Raw genomic sequence first — 20,015 nt, forward strand, 5'->3', positions numbered from 1 at the left:
CCCTTCTAAGAAGGACTGAAGCATCCCCATTTTGGTCTTCCTTCTTCTTGGGGTTCATATGCTCTGTGAATTGTATCTTGGGTATTCTGTGTTTTTGGGCTAATATCCACTTATCAGTGAGTGCATACCATGTGTGCTCTTCTGTGACTGGGTTACCTCACTCAGGATGATATTTTCTAATTCCATCCAATTTCACTTAAACATTTCCCTTCAACAATATACTATTGCTCTTAGAAAGTAGATAAAAGTTCCTAAATATTACTCAAAGCTCTTAATCTTTTATGTATTTATATTTTATATATTCATGTATATTCTGAATTTAACTTTTATCCTCACACAGTAGTTCAATTAAATAATATTCAAAACAAAATAATAATTAGGTTTGTCATATAACATTTTATGTGATTTCACGTATACAAATGAAAATTTCTCAAATGACTTTTTATTGCTGTCTATTTTCAGAAGTTGATAAAGTCCTCATTCTATTAAGTAGACTTATTTGAGTTTGATTCCATATGGATGTTTTGACAGTGAACTTCAAAACAAGTCATCCATTATTGTTGAGGGTAATGACATCTTTTATTAATTCTTTTTCATGTTTTTAGGTAACTGCTCTTATTCTAATGTGAGGTAAAGTATTTTTAGACTCTCAATATCATAAAAAGGGCACTCTTCATTAATTAAGGCCTGTCATGACTTAATGCATTAGAGGAGCCTGCTGAACATGGACAGCTCATTTAAGACATATAATGTACAATCCTCCCTCATCTGCTAGTCATTCCTTCCTTTTCCACAACACATTTTGAGTGTGCCTCCTGCGACTTCACTATTTGTTTTTCTCACAGTCTAAGAATGAAAAGTTAAAAGTGTTCCCATAATTTATTCAACATATTAAATTTGGTTTTAAAAATTATTCATTTTATTTTTGAGAATTTAATATAATTACTGCATTTTCCTATTCTGTTGCCATCATTCAAGACCAACATATCCCCTCTCTCTGTACTCTATATAATTCATTGCCTCATTTTAAATTAATTGTTGTTATATACATGTGTATATTTATATAAATATATTCCATATATATGTATATATTATATATTTCCAGTTATAAAATTACAACCTGCCCAGTACATACAATGTTACTTGTAAGTATATATTAATGGTTGATAACTTGGAATTGGGTAACAAGTTGATCTGCTCACTCTTCCCCGGAAAGGACTATTTTTCCTACTTTCAATAGAAAATACTTAGATGAATGAATGAGTACCTAACCTTAAAAACGCATCACTGTATATGGAGCTATGTAAGACTCTAAGAGTTAAGAGTATACATGCTAAAGTTATTCAGTGAACATACAGTTACCTTTGAGCTAAAAATTAAATAAGGAAATAAGGTTCTTGATAATACACTCCTTTAATGTCTGTAAGATCTACCCATGAGCTATTCCATTCAAATTTCCAGTAACTCTAAACTGACTTTAAGACAATATTCTCAAGAGTTGAACAAAAACAACTTTCAAAATTACAAATAAGCCTGCTAGATCAAACATATTCCTGCTTAATTTTAAGGCATAATTTCTTTTCACTCTCCGTTGCTGGTTATTTTTTGCACATATTGAATATCTTCTTTGAAGATCATAGAGAGTTCTTTGCCTTAACATTCTGACAACTGATCCTATGACTATGATCACACTTAACATTCATTGTGTTTTGGATTTTGTGACACACTTACAAAGAATATGAATTTGAAGTAATCTTCCTTTCCTTTCCACCCAGATGACTAGTTGAAGATAAATCATTCATAATCTCACACTTCATGATACATGGAGGATTTTCCAACTGTAGATCCAAGGACCATTCTCCTGGCAGAAAGTCACAACCTGAAGTATCATTGAAGAGTCATAAGCTATTATATCTTTAAGAATTTTAAGGACTACTATAAATGTATATAATCATAGTCTAGGCAGCCTATTATTGTAAGCTCAAACAATGTTTTCAGGTACATATATAATAAGCCATCTTTCCCTTTCTGTTACTCCCTATCATCTGATAAATCTCTACATGATCACTAGGGAGTGTTTTTGCCTATCGCCTGAGCCTTCATAACAACCAAAGTTCATTTCCTTTCATTCTAGCTAATATTACCAGGTTCAGTCTTCTCTGATTTAGAGAACAAATATTACTATTTTCAGTAGAGGAAAAAACAATACTTTAAAGTTCTGGAAATGTTACAAGACTTTTATTCCACTTTAGAAAAATTCTTATGAGTCAACTCCTCCTTAAAATTTGTTTGTCATTTTAACTGAAGAGCTTAATACCAGAGAGGTTAAATGATAGATGGGTAAAACCTTTACATATTTATAACACACTGATTGGAAGTAATTATGGAAGCACATAAATGTTGGATTTATTTTCAAGAGAGCTGGAATCAAATTTATAACAAAATTTACATTCAGCTAAATATACAAGGAATCATACTTCATTTTTAACTTATTTTCCACCAAATGCTAAAAAGCAGTTTGAATTTAAAATTTGTCTTTGATGTTTAGTTGATATAAGAAATTGGGAAGTAAATTAATTTTTCTAACCAGTAAGCCTCACGGAAAAATTAATGTTTACCTCAGAGCTCTGACATTTACACAATAAGAAGTTTCCATGCCTCCTATTTTGCAAGAGTCTAATACATGCAAGATTTCTTTTTAACAAATGTGCTAGCTTCTTTGCTTTTTTAGTTACTCTGAATGTTTGCACTTTCTTATCCATTTGGAATTACATTTCTTCTTAGGATTATTTCAAGTGAAATGTGAGCAGACTGACTTGCTTCCTTTAAACACAGACTACTAAAATTTCAAGAGGTACTTGGTCATTCTGTTTGCTTGTTTCTTTATTCTTGAGCTATAATCTCTAATACTGGATTGTTTGTGCTAGACAGTGATAGGGATAGAGGGAGAGGAAGAAGGAGAAGAAGAGGGAGAGTGAGAGGGAGGGGAAGGGAGAGAGGGAGAGGGGAAGGGAGAGGAGGGGGAAGGGAGAGGGAGGGGGACAGGGAGAGGGAGGGGGACAGGGAGAGGGAGAGGGGAGCTGAGTTTCTCCTACTTCCATCAATGTCAATGCAGTGTTGGAGTTTTCTATCACATCCCAACATTTTTATGAATTCCAGAGAAATGGAACCTCAGACTAGTGAATCAATTCCACTTCCTGGGACCAACTGCCTCATTTTAAGAACAGGTAAGAGACTCCTAGTGTATAAATTAAATAAGAAATTAAAGTTAAGCCTATTGACAAAGAAACAACCCTTGTAACTTGAAACTACTTATTTCAAGTTATTTAGTACAGCGTTATAAGCAAACTTTGTCTCAATTTAGGATAAAAGGTTGAAATCAAATCTTGCATTAAAAGTTTCCTGGAATGCTTTTAGTCACAGCTAATGTCATTAGTCACTAAGGTATCAATAAGCAATTTTCACTGAGTGTTAATATCAAAAGAAATTTGACATATTCAGATAATCAATTCTATTTTATTTACTAAATAAATTTATCAGACTTCCTTCTTCTTATATTCTGTCCCAATTTTTTTATCAATGTTTTGCTACCTATTTTTTTTAATTTTATTTTTACATTCCAGACTTTATTGCCCACCCAGTCCACCCTCAGACAGTTCCACATCCCATAACTCCTACCAGCTCCCCACCCCCATTTCCATGAGGATCCTTCCACGGCACCCATCACACCCGACCTCTCCCTGGGGCCTCCAGTCTCTTGACTGTTAGGTGCATCTTCTCTGATTGAATTAGGTAGTGTTCCTTCTGTTTACATTTTATGGAATCATTTAAGGAATACTGGTATCAGATCTTGGACAGTCTGATAGAATTCTGAACTAAATCCATTTGGCCCTGGACTGGTTTTGGTGGAGAGGTTTTTTAATCTCTTCTTCTATTTCCTTATGGGATTTGGGCCTGTTTAGATAGTTTACCTGCTCTTGATTTAATTTGGTGTGTAGTATCTGGTTAGAAACACCATCTATTTCATCTAGATTTTTTCAGTTTTGTTGAGTATAGGGTTTTGTAATAGAATCTTATGATTTTTAAATATCGCCCATTTCTTTTGTTATGTTTCCCTTTTCTGATTCTGTGAATTTGGATACTGCCTGTCAGCCCTTTAGTTACATTGACTAGGGGTTTATCTACCTTGTTGATTCTCTCAATGAACCAGCTTTTGGTTTTGCAGATTCTTTGTATTATTCTTTTTGTTTTGTTGCTATTTGGTTGATTTAAACCCTGGGTTTGACTATTTTCTGTCCTCTATTCCTCTTGGGTGAGATTTCTTCTTTTTTTCTAGACTTCTCAGGTATGCTAGTTAAGTTGTTAGTGTCAGATCTCTCCAGTTCTTTACCAGGACACTTAGTGCTATAAATTTTCCTCTTAGTACTACTTTCATTGTGTACCATAAGTTTGGGGATGATGTGTCAACATTTTCATTAAATTCCAGGGAGTCTGTAATTTCTTTCTTTATTTCTTCCCTAACCAAGTTATCATTGAGTAGGGAGTTTTTCAGATTCAGCATATCTTGTTTTATGTGGAGGTCCTTGATCCACTTGGACTTGAGCTTTGTACAAGGAGATAAGAGTCAATCAATTTGCATTCTTCAACATGCAGACCACCAGTTGAACCAGCAGTATTTGTTGAAAATGCTGCCTTTTTTTGCACTGGATGGTATTAGCTTTTTTGTCAAAGATCAAGTGATCATAGGTGTGTAGGTTTATTTCTAGGTCTTCAATTCTTTTCCATTGATCTACTTACCTGTTTCTGTACCAATACCATGTGGGTTTTTGTTTTTTTGCTTGTTTTGTCTTTTTTAAATCACTATTGTTCTATGGTATTCAAACAAAGAATCTTGAATGGCTGAGAAGCACTGAAGAAATGTTCAACGTTATTAGTCATTATAGAACTGCAAATCAAATCGCCCCTGAGATTCTAACTCACATCAGTCAGAATGGCTAAGATGAAAATCACAGGTGACAGCAAATGTTTGTAAGGATGTGGAGAAAGAAAAAGTCCCTCCATTGCTGGTGGGACTGTAGGCTGGTAAAACCTCTTTGGAAATCAGTCTCGTGGTTCCTGAGAAAAGTGGAAATAGTTCTCCCTGAGGACCCAGCTATACCATTCCTGCACATATACCAAAAGATGCTCCAAAATATAACAAAGACATGCACCACTATGTTCATAGAACCCTTATTTATAATAGCCAGAAGTTGGAAACAACCCAGATGTCCCTCAGCAGATGAATGAATACAGAAAATGTGGTACATATACACAATGGAGTACAACGCAGTAGATACTGGGAAGAGTTGGGGGAGCCAAGGGTCCAGTCACTATGCATTGCATGGAAGAATAAATAAAAATAAAATACTGTATAAATAAAAAAAAAACAGTGACTTCACGAAATTCGCAGGCAAATGGATGGAACTAGAAAATATCATCCTGAGGTAGGTAACCTAGACACAGAAGACACACGTAGTATATACATATTAAGTCAATATTAGCCCAAAAGCCCATGATGTCCATAATACAACCCACAGAACATGTGGAAAAGGAAGGCCAGGGAGTGAGTGCTTCAGTCCTTCATTGAGTGGGCAATAGGCCGATTGTGGAAATTGGAGGGAATGGGGGGCTAGGGGGTGGGCAAATAGGAGGAAATAAAGGTTCTGGAGGATATATGAGAGAGAAACAGAGGTTCTAGACATCAAAGAAAAATATTTACAGAGTGGACGAGGAACTGGGGATACCCACTGGAGTATGCTGGACACAAGGGAAATGTGAGGCTCCCAGGAACCAACTGGGATAACTTTAGCTGAGATCGGCAGAGAAGGGGGAGGGAGATCCTGTAGAGACCTCCTCCACAAATAGGCACAGCCTCCAGCTGAGGGATGAGGACATTCACCCATCTCAAAGTTTTTAACCCAGAAATGTTCCTGTCTAAAGGAAGAACAGAGACAAAAATGGAACAGAGACTGACGGAAGGGCCTACCTGGGGATCCATCACATGTACAGACAACAAACCAATATTTTTGCTGTGGTAAAGAGGTGCTTGCTGACAGTAACCTAGTATGGTAGGTCCTGGGGAAGTCTGGCCAGCAACTGACCAGCGCAAATGCAGATGCTTAGAGACAACATTCAGAGGGAGCTTAGGGACCCTGGTGGGGGAGCTGGCAGAAGGACTGGAGGAGCAGAGGGGCATTGCAACCCCTTAGAAACAACAACATAGGCTGGCCTAACTATCAAGTTTTCCCAGAGACTAGACCTCCAACCACAGGGTATACTTGGAGGGATCCATGGCTCCAAATACATATGTAGCAGAGGATGGCCTTGCCTGAGAGCAATGGGAGAGGAGACCCTTGGCCCTGGGGAGGCTTGATACCCCAGTGTAGGGGGATGCTGAAGCGGTGGGGGGAAAGAGTATGGGTGAATGGGGGAGCACCCTCATATAGGCAAAGTGTAGGGGGAAAGACTTATGTGGGATGGTAAGCTGGTGGAGGGATAACTGTGAAATGGGATATCATGGGATGACAGCTTGGTGCAGGGGATAACTGGGAAGTCGTATATCATTTGAGATGTAGACAAATGAAACAATTAATTAAAAACAAAAAACAAAAACCTTAGAATCCACTCTCCTGTCTGGCTGAAAGAGACTCAATATGGGCTCTGATTTGATGTTTCACTGTAGCATTTGTGTATTTTTGACCGATATTCTTCATATACAACTGTGATTTGGGGTTAGGCAAATGAACACTACCATTTTAAAGCTTTCACAGTTTATGTGACATAGTGTCAGACATTTGAAAACCATTTTGGACATTTCCTACTAAAAGCTATTTACCCAAGTATATACACACCCAACTTTATTAGTTCCAAAATTAAAAAGCAAACAAAAAAACAAAAACGGCTGTCTAATTTTAATACTTTTTTGTGGTTTGAGGAAATGCTCCCAAGGGATGATTTCAGGGACTATGGGTTTCTTCAGTTTTGGTGTATCTGGATCTTTTTAAGTTCAGTAATCTATTGAGAAGAAGCTGGAGCAGGCACAAACAGTTCTCTTCATGCTAATAGACAGAAGAATCCCTTGTAATTTCTGCTTGATCTAAATGAGAAGCTGATAACAGATCCTGAGTTTTAACTGGAATATGGGTGGTACAGTTGTGACTGGAGACCTGCCTCTCATCTAATGTCAATAGCATTTACATGAATTCCATGGTTTACCATTTTCTTTTTAAGATATTATGTTAGTTTGGTTAAGTTTTGAACATTACACAAAAGATATCAAAAAAGAAAAAGAAAACAAACAAACAAACAAACAAACAAAAAACAAATATCTGTTCCATTTTTGCCTTAACAGAAACTAACTTACTATTTCATGTGAACTGGAATTTTGAAATAACTGCTGCTATCTGTCCAACTTTTGTTTGCATCTTACTCTTATTCTTGAAAATTAAATGCAGAAACTCTCAAGGGTTTATTTTCCCTCTTATAACAAGTGACATGAATTACTTCTACTTTCAGAATTATCTCTCCCAAGGGTTGCCAATGGCTTCTTTCTAAAATGCTTTGCATTAGTAAGTACCATCCAGATGAAGAGACCATTTGGACTTGACATTAATTTTACATCAGTGATTCCTACTCTGTCTTATCACTAGGTCAACACTAAATGCCATGAATCAAATGTAGCTTTTTGTCTGCATTGGTATTTGTTTGTCTTTAGTTTGCAGCTAGGGTGCAGTTGCACTCTGACGCCATTTTTGTTCCTGTTTTATTCCCTTTTATACACATTACTTCTTACCAGTACTATACCTTATATTTAGACAGGTAGATTCTTTGAGAAAAAATACACTTATTTTTTTTCCCTTGTTCCGAAGCCTTTGGTCAGTTTCTGCAGGCCCCGGAGAAGTGTCTGTGTGGCCTGGCAAGCAGAGGAATATGTGATAGCTATTTCCTTTTATCTGCTCTGGCTGGGAATGAGGCTTGCCTTCTATTGGTTTTGAAACAGAATTATATGACCCATTCATTTTAACCCCCCCTACTTTGTTCTTGTAAATATACACCTAATTAAATTTATATTTTCCTTACACTCTAAAAATTACTTCTTTTTTTCTAATGTACTAGTCAGCCTTCCTCAGGGAAACTTTTCTTTGCAACATATGGCCACTATGGAGAACAACAACCAATCAAAAGATACAGTTATAGAGCACCATCCCAGTGCATGCATCCACAAAGCTCTGGTCTACCCAGGGCTCAGGAAACACCATGGAAGAGAGGACAGAAATATTACAGAAAAAAGAGTATCGGGGAGTTCTCTGTGAGATTGTGTCTTCTGGCAATGTCAGAAGCTACTCCTAGAAAGTCTCACAATTGTGACTGTATAAAAATGAGCTGAAAAAATATTAATAGAAATGCCAAAATAAACAAGGAAATGTCCACATGGACTGTGGTATACAAAATGAACTGTAGGTAACTAAAAAATGCTGAGATTGGAGAAATAGTATATGCCTCAGGGGACAGAAGGACAATTTTTTATTCAATACCAAATGGTCATTCCTGGAAAGAAACATAGGAGCAACAATATACAGACTGAGCAGAAAAAAATATGTATTTTATATATGTATGTTGTATATGTCTACCATATATATGTTCCATATTTTTATGTTTCCTGTGTTTATGTTTTATATGTGTTTATATGTTTCATATGAAACAGTGTATGCATATATTTGAAAAAAAATCCAGGGACTGGAACTATTTGGGAAAATTTGAAGGGAGTAAAAAGAAGGGAGAAACGCTATAATTGTGTTAAAAGATCTAACATAATACCAATTTTTTTAAATTTAAAAAATTGTTAAACCTTTTAAAAATAAATGCTTTGGAAAGAATAACTATATTTTTGATACCATGAAATCATTTGAAGAGTATCCATAATGAGAATATGACTGAGAGATTGGAAATATGAGTGCTGTCCTATTTTCCATCATCATAGAAAGCTACATTTAAACCAAATTATTAAAGGTCAAACTTTGAAGGGACAGAAAACATTGTCATCAGCCTCCAGTTATTGTGTCTTAAGTTTGACCGATCTTAGTGTCTTAGTGTCTTCTTTAGTCTGATTTCTTTTTAGATTTTTTAATTGGTTATTTTATTTATTTGCGTTTCAAGTGTTGCCCCACACATCCCAGTTTCTCCTCCACAAATCCTCCATCCCCCAAACTACCCCATGCCTCTATGAGGGTGCTCCTCCACCCACCCACCCGTGCATTCTTGCCTCCACCTGCCCTAGCATTCCCCTACTCCGAGCTAACACATTTTTAGTAGCCTGTGAGGATATTATATTTGCATGTATGTAGTGAACGGTGATGATGCAGCATTTGACAGACTTTTTTCATATTTAATATATTCCTTTGAAGTATTTAATCAGTCCCAATTATAAGTGCATATTTTCATAAACTAGGCAACATTATAATCATTTTATTCTTTATTATCTTTTGAATTCTGTATTTTATCCTTTAATTCAAAATAGATTTTTCTCACATAATAATCCTGATTATGATCTCACCTACCTCCATTCCTCCTAAATACTTTCCATGGTCCCTCCCATCTTAAAAGCATGGAATGAGTCACAAATGTGCGTGTCATCCTTGCACAGGGACCAGGCTATTCCCTGTATCATTCCAATTTTAGTTTATGTACTGACAAAGCAAGTAAGAATGCTATACATTATTTCAACTTTTTTGGTAGAAAAATTCTACTAATTTCTGTACAGACTATTTATACATTTTCTATTAAAGGGTTGTAACTTTGTCACATCCACTAAAGTCAGATATAAGAAAACTTAACTATTCTCTTTGCTTTATTCTGATTTCACTATTTTTATAGTGTAGTTGACTTTTTATATTTAAATGTTATACATTTTAAAACATTTGGATTTGCTAACATTTTATGCTGTCTATAGTGGTTTATATTAATATTTACTCACCTTTTTATTCTGTTGCTTTGAATTTTTTTCTCTTAATTGATGTTTTTTGGGATATTTTTCTTGGATGAATATTTTATGTCTTGAAATTAATATGCTAGTCCTTTGAGGGACTCAACATATTTGTGTTACTTCATTTCTCAAATCACTTTTATTGTATAGACTCATTCTTTTTAATATGTAGTTGTTTTGAAAATAAATTCGAGCAAACGGATTATACACATTCAGATCATATATATATATATACATATATATATTTCCATCTCTCATACTATTCTTCATTGATTGAAGTTTCTGAAGTTACTCAAACAAATTGAACTGATTGAACTGCAAGACAGTAATCATGTCTTTTCTGTCCTTTTTTTTTTTTTTTACCCAAAATGGGTTTGATTTATTTGCAAGAGTTATCTAAATGATGATATATCAAAACATAATCAAGCCCTCAAGTATAAATGGTTTTGTTTTGCAATTATTTTATATTTGAATACAACATTTTAAAAATTATTTTATTTATTCAAATTCCAGACAAAGATCCCCACTCCTGGTTTCTGTCCCAGAGTTTGTTCCCCCACCACCCCTCTACTTCATCCCTGAGAGGATGTTACCCTCATGCCCCAGGCATCTTCCTTTCCTGGAGTCTCAAGTCTTACCAGGATTAGGCACATCCTCTCCAATGTAGGCGAGACAAGGCAGTCCTCTGTTGCGTATGTGCAGGGGTAGGGTGGTGGTGGTGGTGGTGGTGGTGGCGGCGGTGGTGGTGGTGGCGGTGGTGGCTCAGACCAGCCCCTCTATGTTCTTCGGTTGGTGGCTTAGTCTCTGGGAGCTCTCAGGTGTCCAGGGTAGTTAACACTCTTGGTCTTCCTATGGGGTTGCCCTCCCCTTCAGCTCCTTCATCCCTTTCCCTGATTGTTTCATAGAGGTTCACAGTCCAATTGTTGGCTATAAGTATATGCGTTGGTCTCAGTCAGCTTCTGGTAGTCTCTCAGAAGACAGCCAAGTCAGGTTCCTGTGTGCAAACACAATATAGCATCATGAATAATGTCAGTGTTTAATGTATCCCAAGTCGGGCCAATCAATAGTTGGCCATTCATTCATTCAGTCAGTCAGTCTCTGCTCCATTTTTGTTCCTGCGCTTCTTTGGGACAGGAACAATTTTGCGTCAAAATTTTTGATAGTGGATTGTTGACCTCATCCTCCCACTGGGGGCCCTGTATAATTACTGGTGGTGGTATATTGGGCATTTTGGCTAAGGACACCCACCTTGAGTAGTGAGTGGCAGGAGCCTCCAGCATCACAAGTGCCTGGGACTTTCTAGAGGTATCCCCGGTCTCTGACACCTGTAGATTTCTATTCATTCTCCTGGCCCTCTGGGTTTCTCTCCTGTCTCCCCCTTTCCCATACCTGATCTTGCCCCCATTTTCCTGTCCTCCTCCCTTCTGTCACACAAGTCACTTTCCTCTCTCTCGTGATTATTTTGTATTCCCTCCTAAGTGGGATTCAAACATTCTCACTCGGGCTGTCCCCCTTGTTTAAGTACTTTAGGTCTGTGGGTATTCTGTATACCATGGGTATTCTGCACTTTTTTAGCTAATATCCACTTATCGGTGAGAACATACCGCACATGTCCTTTTGGTTCTGAGTTACCTCACTCTATATGACAATTTCTAGTACCGTTCATTGTTCTGCAAAATTCATGGTATCCTTATTGTTGTTGTTTGTTTGTTTTTAATTTTTTATTTATTCCCTTTACATCCTGCTCACTCCCTCCCTCCTAGTCACCCCCTCACACAATCCTTCATCCATCCTCCCTCCCCTTCTTCCCTGAACCTGTGGGAGGGTGTCCTTCCTTCTGTGTATCTCTATATCCTGATACTTCAAGTCTCTGCTAGGTTAGACAATTACATAGGTAGGACAAGAAAGCAACAGCTTTTGATAGAGTTCTCATTCCAGTTGTTCAGGACTCACAGAAAGACCAAGGTGTACTTCTACTGCATATATGTGGGAAGACCTAGGTCCAACCAGCTTGTATGTTCTTTGGTTGGTGGTTCAGAGTCTGACAGTCGCAAGAGTCAGGTTATTTAACTGTGTTGGTATTTCTGTGGAGTTCCTCTCTCATTCAGGTCCTACAACCCCTCCTCCTTTTCTTCCATAAGATTCCCCAAGTTCCATCCAAGTTTTTGGCTGTGGGTGTCTGTATCTTTCTGAGTTAGCTGCTTGGTAGAACCTCAAAGAGTGCAACATCCTCTTATCTGCAAGCATAACAGAGTATCATTAATAGTGTTATTGATTGGTGCTTGCCTATGGGATGGGTCTCAATTTGGGCAAGTTATTGTTTGGCCATTCCTTCTGCTCTAATGCCTGTGTCTGCATTTCTTCTAGACAGAACAAATTTTGGGTTGAAAGTTTTGTGGTTATATTGTTGTACCTATTGCTCCACAAGAGTTCCTGCCTGGATACAGGAGGTGACCTCCTTAGGATCCATATTCCCAAAGTTGTGAGTCACAGACAAGGTAACCCCATTAATTCTTGGGTGTCTCCTTTATCCCCAGGTCTCTATCTAGTTCTGTCGATGCCCCTACCTCCTCACCGCCATCAGTGGCAGATTTCCATTCATTTTCATGGCCATCTGGTCATCTTCCCTTGTCCTTCTCCATGACTGATCCTGACCTCCCCACTCCCTTACCCACCCCCTCCCTCCATATTTATCTCTCAAACGGAACAACAGATGAATGACAGAGATATAAGATGTGTGATGTAGGCAATTAATAGCTTGTAAAATCAAATAAAAACCCCAAGATGTCAAATATTCTTGTTCTCTAAATTCGTTTTGCTCATTTTCAGTGTATATTTCCTGAACTGCCTATCTGCACTCAAGATTAAGGTTTTCAGGGGCATTTTGTGTTACCTTCACTTTTACTTCTCAAACATGTTCCTTTGGTTATTTCTGCATTACAATGTTTTGACTTTTTCTAAAGTGAAGTTAAGTGCCTGGAATTGAGCACACAGATTTTTTCAGTAGTGAAAGGAGAACAACATCTTAATACTCAGAAGGCAAGAGAGAAGGAGAAGTGTGGATATAAAATGAAGCGTGAGAGAAAGGAAGAGAAATATATGTTTATGCTGTCACAATGTTTTAAAGAAATTTATAATATATGCTATGTATATAACATATTTATTATAACAATTTCATTATACAATATGTAATTAAATTGGCCACTATGAATCTTTTCACAGTTTAGCAGCCAATTTCCTCAAAATTAAGAAGAATTATATTAGGAAGATGTTTGTATGACAAACCTACTCATCGATATTCTTTGTGTTAAAATGCCTGTACACTTCCCAGCTGGTGAAACTTTGATATTGTGATTATTATTTGGTATTTAGAAAATTTATATTGCTGCATGCTCTGACTGAACCCTTCCTTGACCTATCTTCTCAGTTGACATAAATCTGGCATCAGATATAGATATCGCCCTTGTAAAATCCAGACTCTGAAGGCCACCAGACTTTCCGTTATGATCAATGGACTCCAAGTGCTAATGTCTTTGTATTATTCTACCTATTTTTATCTTCTGTGATTTAGTACAGAAGCCACTAGCTACTCCCTCTGGAATTCTTATCTTGTTACCTACCATTCACTTTTAAATGACAAAAACGTGAAAACAACAAAGCATTCCTCTGTTCTTTGTTTATAGAGCCCCACCCCATGAATTCCTTAGCATAAGCATCAGCATTTTCATCCGAGCAGTAGCACAGAGACACAGCCTTTACTCTAGTCATTTTCCCCTTGCTCATGCTTCTTTCTCACAGCTTCCTATATTACTTGGTAACCAATGCCCCTGCAATTCACCTGTGCAGTTTGCTTCACAGGTAATTTTCCCTTCTGTTCTTAGTTTTCTCTATGATATTTTATTGGATATTTTTTATTTACATTTCAAATGTAAACCCCTTCCCCCTACCCACCACCAACCCTTCCTGCCTCCCCACTTTGACATTCCCCTACACTGCAGGGGTGGGGGTCCAGCCTTGGCAGGACCAAGGGCTTCTCTTCCCATTGGTGCCCAACAAGGCCATCTTCTGCTACACATGCAGCTGGAGCCATAGGTCTGTCCCTTTGTACTCTTAGGATGGTGGTTTAGCTTCTGGGATCTCTGGTTGGTTGGCATTGTTGTTCTTATGTGGTTGCAAGCCCCTTCAGCTCCTTCAATCCTTTCCCTAACTCCTCCAATGGGGACCCTGTTCTCAGTTCAATGGTTGGCTGCTAACATTCACCTCTGTATTTCTCAGGCACAGCCTCCCAGGAGACAGTTATATCAGGCTCCTGTGAGCATGCACTTCTTGGCATCAGCAATATTGTCTGGGTTTGGTGGCTCTATGTATATGGGCTGGATCCCCAGGTGGGGCAGGCTCTGAATAGCCATTTCTTCAGTCTCTGCTCCAAACTTTGTCTCCATATCTCTTCCTATGAATATTTTTGTTCCCTCTTCTAAGAAGGACTGAAATATCCAGACTTTAAGTTGTCCTTCTTCTTGAGCTTCATGTGGTCTGTGGATTGTATCTTGGGTAATCCAAGCTTTTGGGCTAATATCCACTTATCAGTGAGTACATACTATGTGTGTCTTTTTGTGATTGGGTTACCTCACTGAGTATGATATTTTCTAGTTCCATCCATTTGCCTATGAATTTCATGAAGTCATTGTTTTTAATAGCTGAGTAGTATTCCATTGTGTAGATGTACCACATTTTCTATATCCATTCCTCTGTTGAAGGACATCTGGGTTCTTTCCAGCTTCTTTATGATTATTTCTGCTTAAAATTTGTTATTGAATAATATATAATCCATCCCTAATTTTATGCTCTTTTCATTCCTTGATTCAGTTTGAATCTCAATTCTGACAGAGGTATGTTTCTGGATTTTGATTAGTTGATTACAGATATGTCTGTATATTGCTCCTGGATATGCCTTTATCACTCTCTTTGTTACTCTGTGAGGCATCACACATTTATTCCATTTATTCATTCTATCTAATGATCAACCTTTGCTACTTGCAAGTGAGTACTAATCCATAAATTTCAAACCCAGTTTGAATTTTTTGAATAACATAAATAAAGTAGGAGATTTCTCATTTTCCTCCAAGTTGTATGAAATTATATAATGATATACTCAAGTAAAATTTAAGTAGGAAATTAACATTTTTGTGGAAGATTTATAATTTAATCTTATTTTATACTACTGTTGCTTTCAGATTGGTAGCAGAAAGATCTTGAAAAGCAAAGTGCTAATATTTTATAATTATATGAAAAGTGAAAACTATTTTATACTCAATTGGCAAAACATTTTCAGAAAACTTTGCTGTCTGTCCATTGGAAAATAACATAGATCACAGATCATGAGAATTCTAAGAACAAAAAGAAGTATATGTGTATAGAACATAGTCAATTCAGTGTGGTGTTCTGGAAATACAAAGAATGATACAGAGATAGAAGAAAAATGGAAAATTAAGTTAATGACATCATCCACTCGTCTACACTCCTCTGTCACCTACTGTTTGAAACCTATTGCTTGGAAGACAATCGAAAACCAATGTAGTGTAGAATAGATGCAGAAACTTTTAATTGGGGAACAAAGTTATCACATAACAGAATAAGCAGGTTGCAACGATCTTGTCAGGAGACAGTGTGGATGATGCAATTTAAAACAGATTTTAATTAGAAAGTAAAGTTAGACATATGCATATGAAAAGTTCAGAACAAAATTGAAAAACCTGAAGTCTCATCCAGTTTGCTCCTTGGAGCATAATTCTATGTATGTGATGGGCATGCCATTCAATTATCACGCAGTTGTAATATTAACTTAATTAACTCTACCTAAGAAACACAAAGTGTAGATATTACATTTTTTTCTCTGAAACAACCCCCTGTATTACCCAGTTTTAGCATCGTGTCTTGTTCATCTTTTTGTTCCATGATGTTTTTCGCATCAAGACAACGCAATTATTTTGAACAAAGTCTTGTTGTGAGACAGCAATGAAGACTTCTGGTTTTTAAACATTATTTTTCCTTTTTTTTTTTTTTTTTTTCGGGAGCTGGGGACCGAACCCAGGGCCTTGCGGTTGCTAGGTAAGCGCTCTACCACTGAGCCAAATCCCCAACCCCGAAACATTATTTTTCAAGAAAGTAAATTTAAGGGTCCATGATTCACTGAGGAATGATGCTTGAGACTCAAACCATATGACAAAGCAAACAAAGAGCATGTAACTCTGAAGAAGTCTGGCATGCTGTGGTCTACCATTTACCAAAATGGAGACTCTCAGGTGAGCTGGCAAGGCCAATTTAAAGGACATTAGGGGAATTACAGGGAGGGATAGACGTTTATCTTAATAGGTAGGCTCTGTCTCTAGGAACATTCCACAACCATTGCCTGGGGGAGGGGTGGAGCCGGAAACAGTTGCTGGGGAGCCTGGAGACTGTTGCTGACTCTCAAGCATCAGGCCATGTGGTGAGCACCTTTCCAGTAAGGGACTTGCCTGAAGTTGCTCAGTTCTGGGAAAGAGAGATCTAGGAAGTTTCCTGAACTTTCAGTTGGAAACCTGTCATGGAGTCAGCCTGTCTCAGTCTTCTCATAAGAATAGGCATAGTATCTAAAGTTTTTTTCTAGAGTGTTTTTTTTAAACTTTTAATGCCAAGAAACATCCTTGACTTGGCTTCCAAGGATCAGTTATCTGGGAATGCTGGAATCAAAAGACTTGCAGGCAAATCATGGGTCCAAGCTGATAAACTATGTTTTGCTAAACACAGCCCTTAGACTGCTATCTCTATGTTCTTTTCTCTGAAGATCTACAGACAGGTTTGTATTTTCTGCTTGAGCAAGTTCTCCAAGCAGTTCTCTCTTGCTATTCTAAACTTTTGTCTGTATAACTCATCTCTTGAAGATCATAACCCCAGTCTTTTATTTTATATATTAGTCCAGTCATTTGCACCAGGTTCCCCTTTAATTATCCTGTGAATCAGCATCTTATTATCCCAGCCACTTAACTCTGAGGGAAGAGCAATCACACATGGTCTTTTACCCTGCAAAAGAATTCAGAGATTGCTTGCCTTTGCTAAGCACAGATTATAAGCCATCTGGTGGGACAGAGTCCTGAAATAACCTTTTCTATCACAACTGGGCCTAACCTTTCTCTGTCCCAGCCTGACATGAAGTCAGGAACCTATGTGCCTTTGTAAGGATAGACAAAAAATAAATAAATAAATAAAAATTAAAAAAAAGCTGGGTGGGGTCTCCTGTGATCACCCTTCTGTTCACTTTCTCTCCTCCCATACTATGCCATCCCTTGCTCTCCTTTGAATTCATGACCTCTTTGTCTTTAATAGTAGTTACATACGTGTGCACAAATTCACACACACACACACACACACACACACACACACACACACACACAAGTATAAACTGTTTGCCCTGAAAAGTGTTACTTGCTTGCATTTGACATCAGATATACTCAAAAACATGGGTTCTAGGGATAAAACTCCATTTTTATGATTCCAAGACAACCACTCTACTCAGCTCTGTTTGTTTAGTTTACAAAGTGAATAGTATTAATTTAAGAGTGAAGAATATACTAAAGACTTGGTGGCCTTTACAGTTCAAATATGCTGACTTATCAAAACATTAAAGTAAAAGCCAACATGCTTGAAGTATGTAATCATGTATAAAATTTTATTGTATAAAATGTACACATATAATAATTTATAGATCAATATTATTGTGATGTATAAAATATCCTTTATCAATTTATACAACAAATATTGTCAAATGTATATTATATATTTCAGTGTTATATGAATGAGGAGACCAATAAAACGAGTTAAGGGTATTAGGACAGAGGAGAATGTTCATCAATAATCGGCTCATGTATGAGTCAGTAAGTTACTGAGTGGATTCAGAAGTATCACCACGTGTTGCCCTAGATTTTGATAAATTGATGGATATAGAATGTACCAATGAGAAATAAAATGATAAGAATACATGTATGACACTCTGAATATGAACCTTTAAAGGGTACTCAAAAGCTACCTGCTGGTGTTAGTGCAGAAATCATGAGAAGACATGGATTCTTTTATTTTTAATTTTTTCCCCATTTTTATTAAATTGGGTATTTCTTTTTTTTTTTTTTTCCGGAGCTGGGGACCGAACCCAGGGCCTTGCACTTGCTAGGCAAGTGCTCTACCACTGAGCTAAATCCCCAACCCAAATTGGGTATTTCTTATGTACATTTCAAATGTTATTCCCTTTCCTGGATTTCTGTCCATCAACCACCTAACCCCTCCCGCTCCCCTTCTATATGGGTGTTCCCCTCCCCATCCACCCCCATTATACCGCCCTCCACCCCGGAATCCCATTCTCAGTTTAGTGGTTTGCTGAAGACATGGATTCTTTCAGGTTTTATTCAAAGGACGTTAAGGTTCACTGTTGCAGCAGGTTGTCTTAGACACATAGAAACAGTCTAGCAGAGAGTGACATTTATGTTTTAGAAAATTCCTTTTCACCTAGACTGTTTTCAGGGAATGACTAGAAGGTGCCACACTTATGAGAATCTGGTTTTTGTGCTGTAGATGAGAGTATATAATTTTGGACTTATAAATAGTGAAAATGTAGAATCTACCAAGTGGATTAACACAGTTTGACAGTGAAAGACAATGTTTTGAAGGACTGGGACCTGACATTAGCAATTATATTTTGTTACTAGAAAATAAACAAGTTAATTTGGAAGAGTGAGCTATGTTCACTAAGAAAGATACTGTGTTTAATTAAGACAATAAAGGTGGTTTTGCTGTTAAAATTATTCAAAATTTTTAGCTGTCTTATATTCCCAACACTTAATATTAAAATCACAGTTGTCTTCATAAATTGTGAGAATTTGATTAACATCTTAAAGATATAGAATGGTCTTTGGAAAACTTTTGCAAATAATGCCTGCATGGGGTAGATTAGCCACTTACATTGGAAATATATATTGTGAAATTATAATTTTCCTAAAAGTTTAATCTATGCATGCATGAGTACAAAGTTTGCCAACAATGTTCAAATACCCTCATATAAACATTTAAACCAGATTTGTCTTAAAAGACAAATAATTAAAATTATAGCTTGTTATTTTCAATATATAGATTTAACATATGGACATCTTGGATTCATTTGTCTTAAGAATGAACACTAAGCAACTAAAATTCTGTATTGTTTTACCTTACAACATTCTAAATAAGAAAGAGGTAATTTTATATTTTCTTGTTTACAAGGGCTGACCATCATAATGGCTGTAAACTCATGACCTGGAGCTTATAATATCCCTGATTCAGGCTGTTCAATGCTGACCTACTAAACTAAAATATTGCAGGTGATTCATATTCTGAGTGTTTGGTGCAGGAGTCAGAAAGAAAATTCTGAATCGCAAACATATCTTACGGTTTCAATATACCTTTTAGAAGAAAATATTGACATTTTTGTATAAAACAAAATTGTAAGAAAATCTCAGTGTACGTTCATTAACAACTAATAGCATTATTTCAAGAATAAAGTGTTAGGAAATTACTTCATGCAAGGATGAAAATTTTCCAATTTTCTTGTACAAAAGACATAGGGATTGAGTGTTAACCGTGTACTGCTTCAATAGTTTATATTTGTGTTCTTCCTATTTGAATAATAGGCTACTAATAATAAATATAATTAAGGAAATTAGTCATTACTAAAATACGTCTGCTCCTTAATTACCACAAATGCAAAGTTTAAACCAAGGACGTGTCTCCATAAGGTTTACCAAAGCACCTTATGGAAGAATTCTTCTGACAATTCCCTGATGTAATAGGAGAGAGATACCAAATGTGAGGCATGAGAAAAACAAAACTAAACAACAAGATAACAATAAAAAATGCTGTCTGTCTACCTAATCACTAATTTTATGGTTGATATAGATTGAGAAAGTGAACCACCTCAGAATGGCATGTGTTA

General features: G+C 36.8%; 1 long non-coding RNA gene and 1 other non-coding gene across 2 annotated transcripts in view; both read right to left on the reverse strand.

Annotated features, from left to right (window-relative positions):
- Positions 1 to 9,637: 9,637 nt before the first annotated feature.
- On the reverse strand, positions 9,638 to 9,741 carry LOC120097315 (U6 spliceosomal RNA). The gene has a single exon (XR_005494524.1). It is a non-coding gene; the product is annotated as a U6 spliceosomal RNA (small nuclear RNA).
- Positions 9,742 to 10,547: 806 nt separating this feature from the next.
- LOC108352971 (uncharacterized) overlaps positions 10,548 to 20,015 on the reverse strand; it is a 274,923-nt gene continuing 265,455 nt past the window's right edge. Inside the window, exon 3 of the long non-coding RNA XR_010058022.1 lies at positions 10,548 to 11,015. This is a non-coding gene — a long non-coding RNA (uncharacterized LOC108352971). The remainder of the gene's footprint in view (positions 11,016 to 20,015) is intronic.

This window comes from Rattus norvegicus, chromosome 15 (genome assembly GCF_036323735.1).
Source record: "Rattus norvegicus strain BN/NHsdMcwi chromosome 15, GRCr8, whole genome shotgun sequence".
In the NCBI taxonomy this organism is placed as follows: domain Eukaryota; kingdom Metazoa; phylum Chordata; class Mammalia; order Rodentia; family Muridae; genus Rattus; species Rattus norvegicus.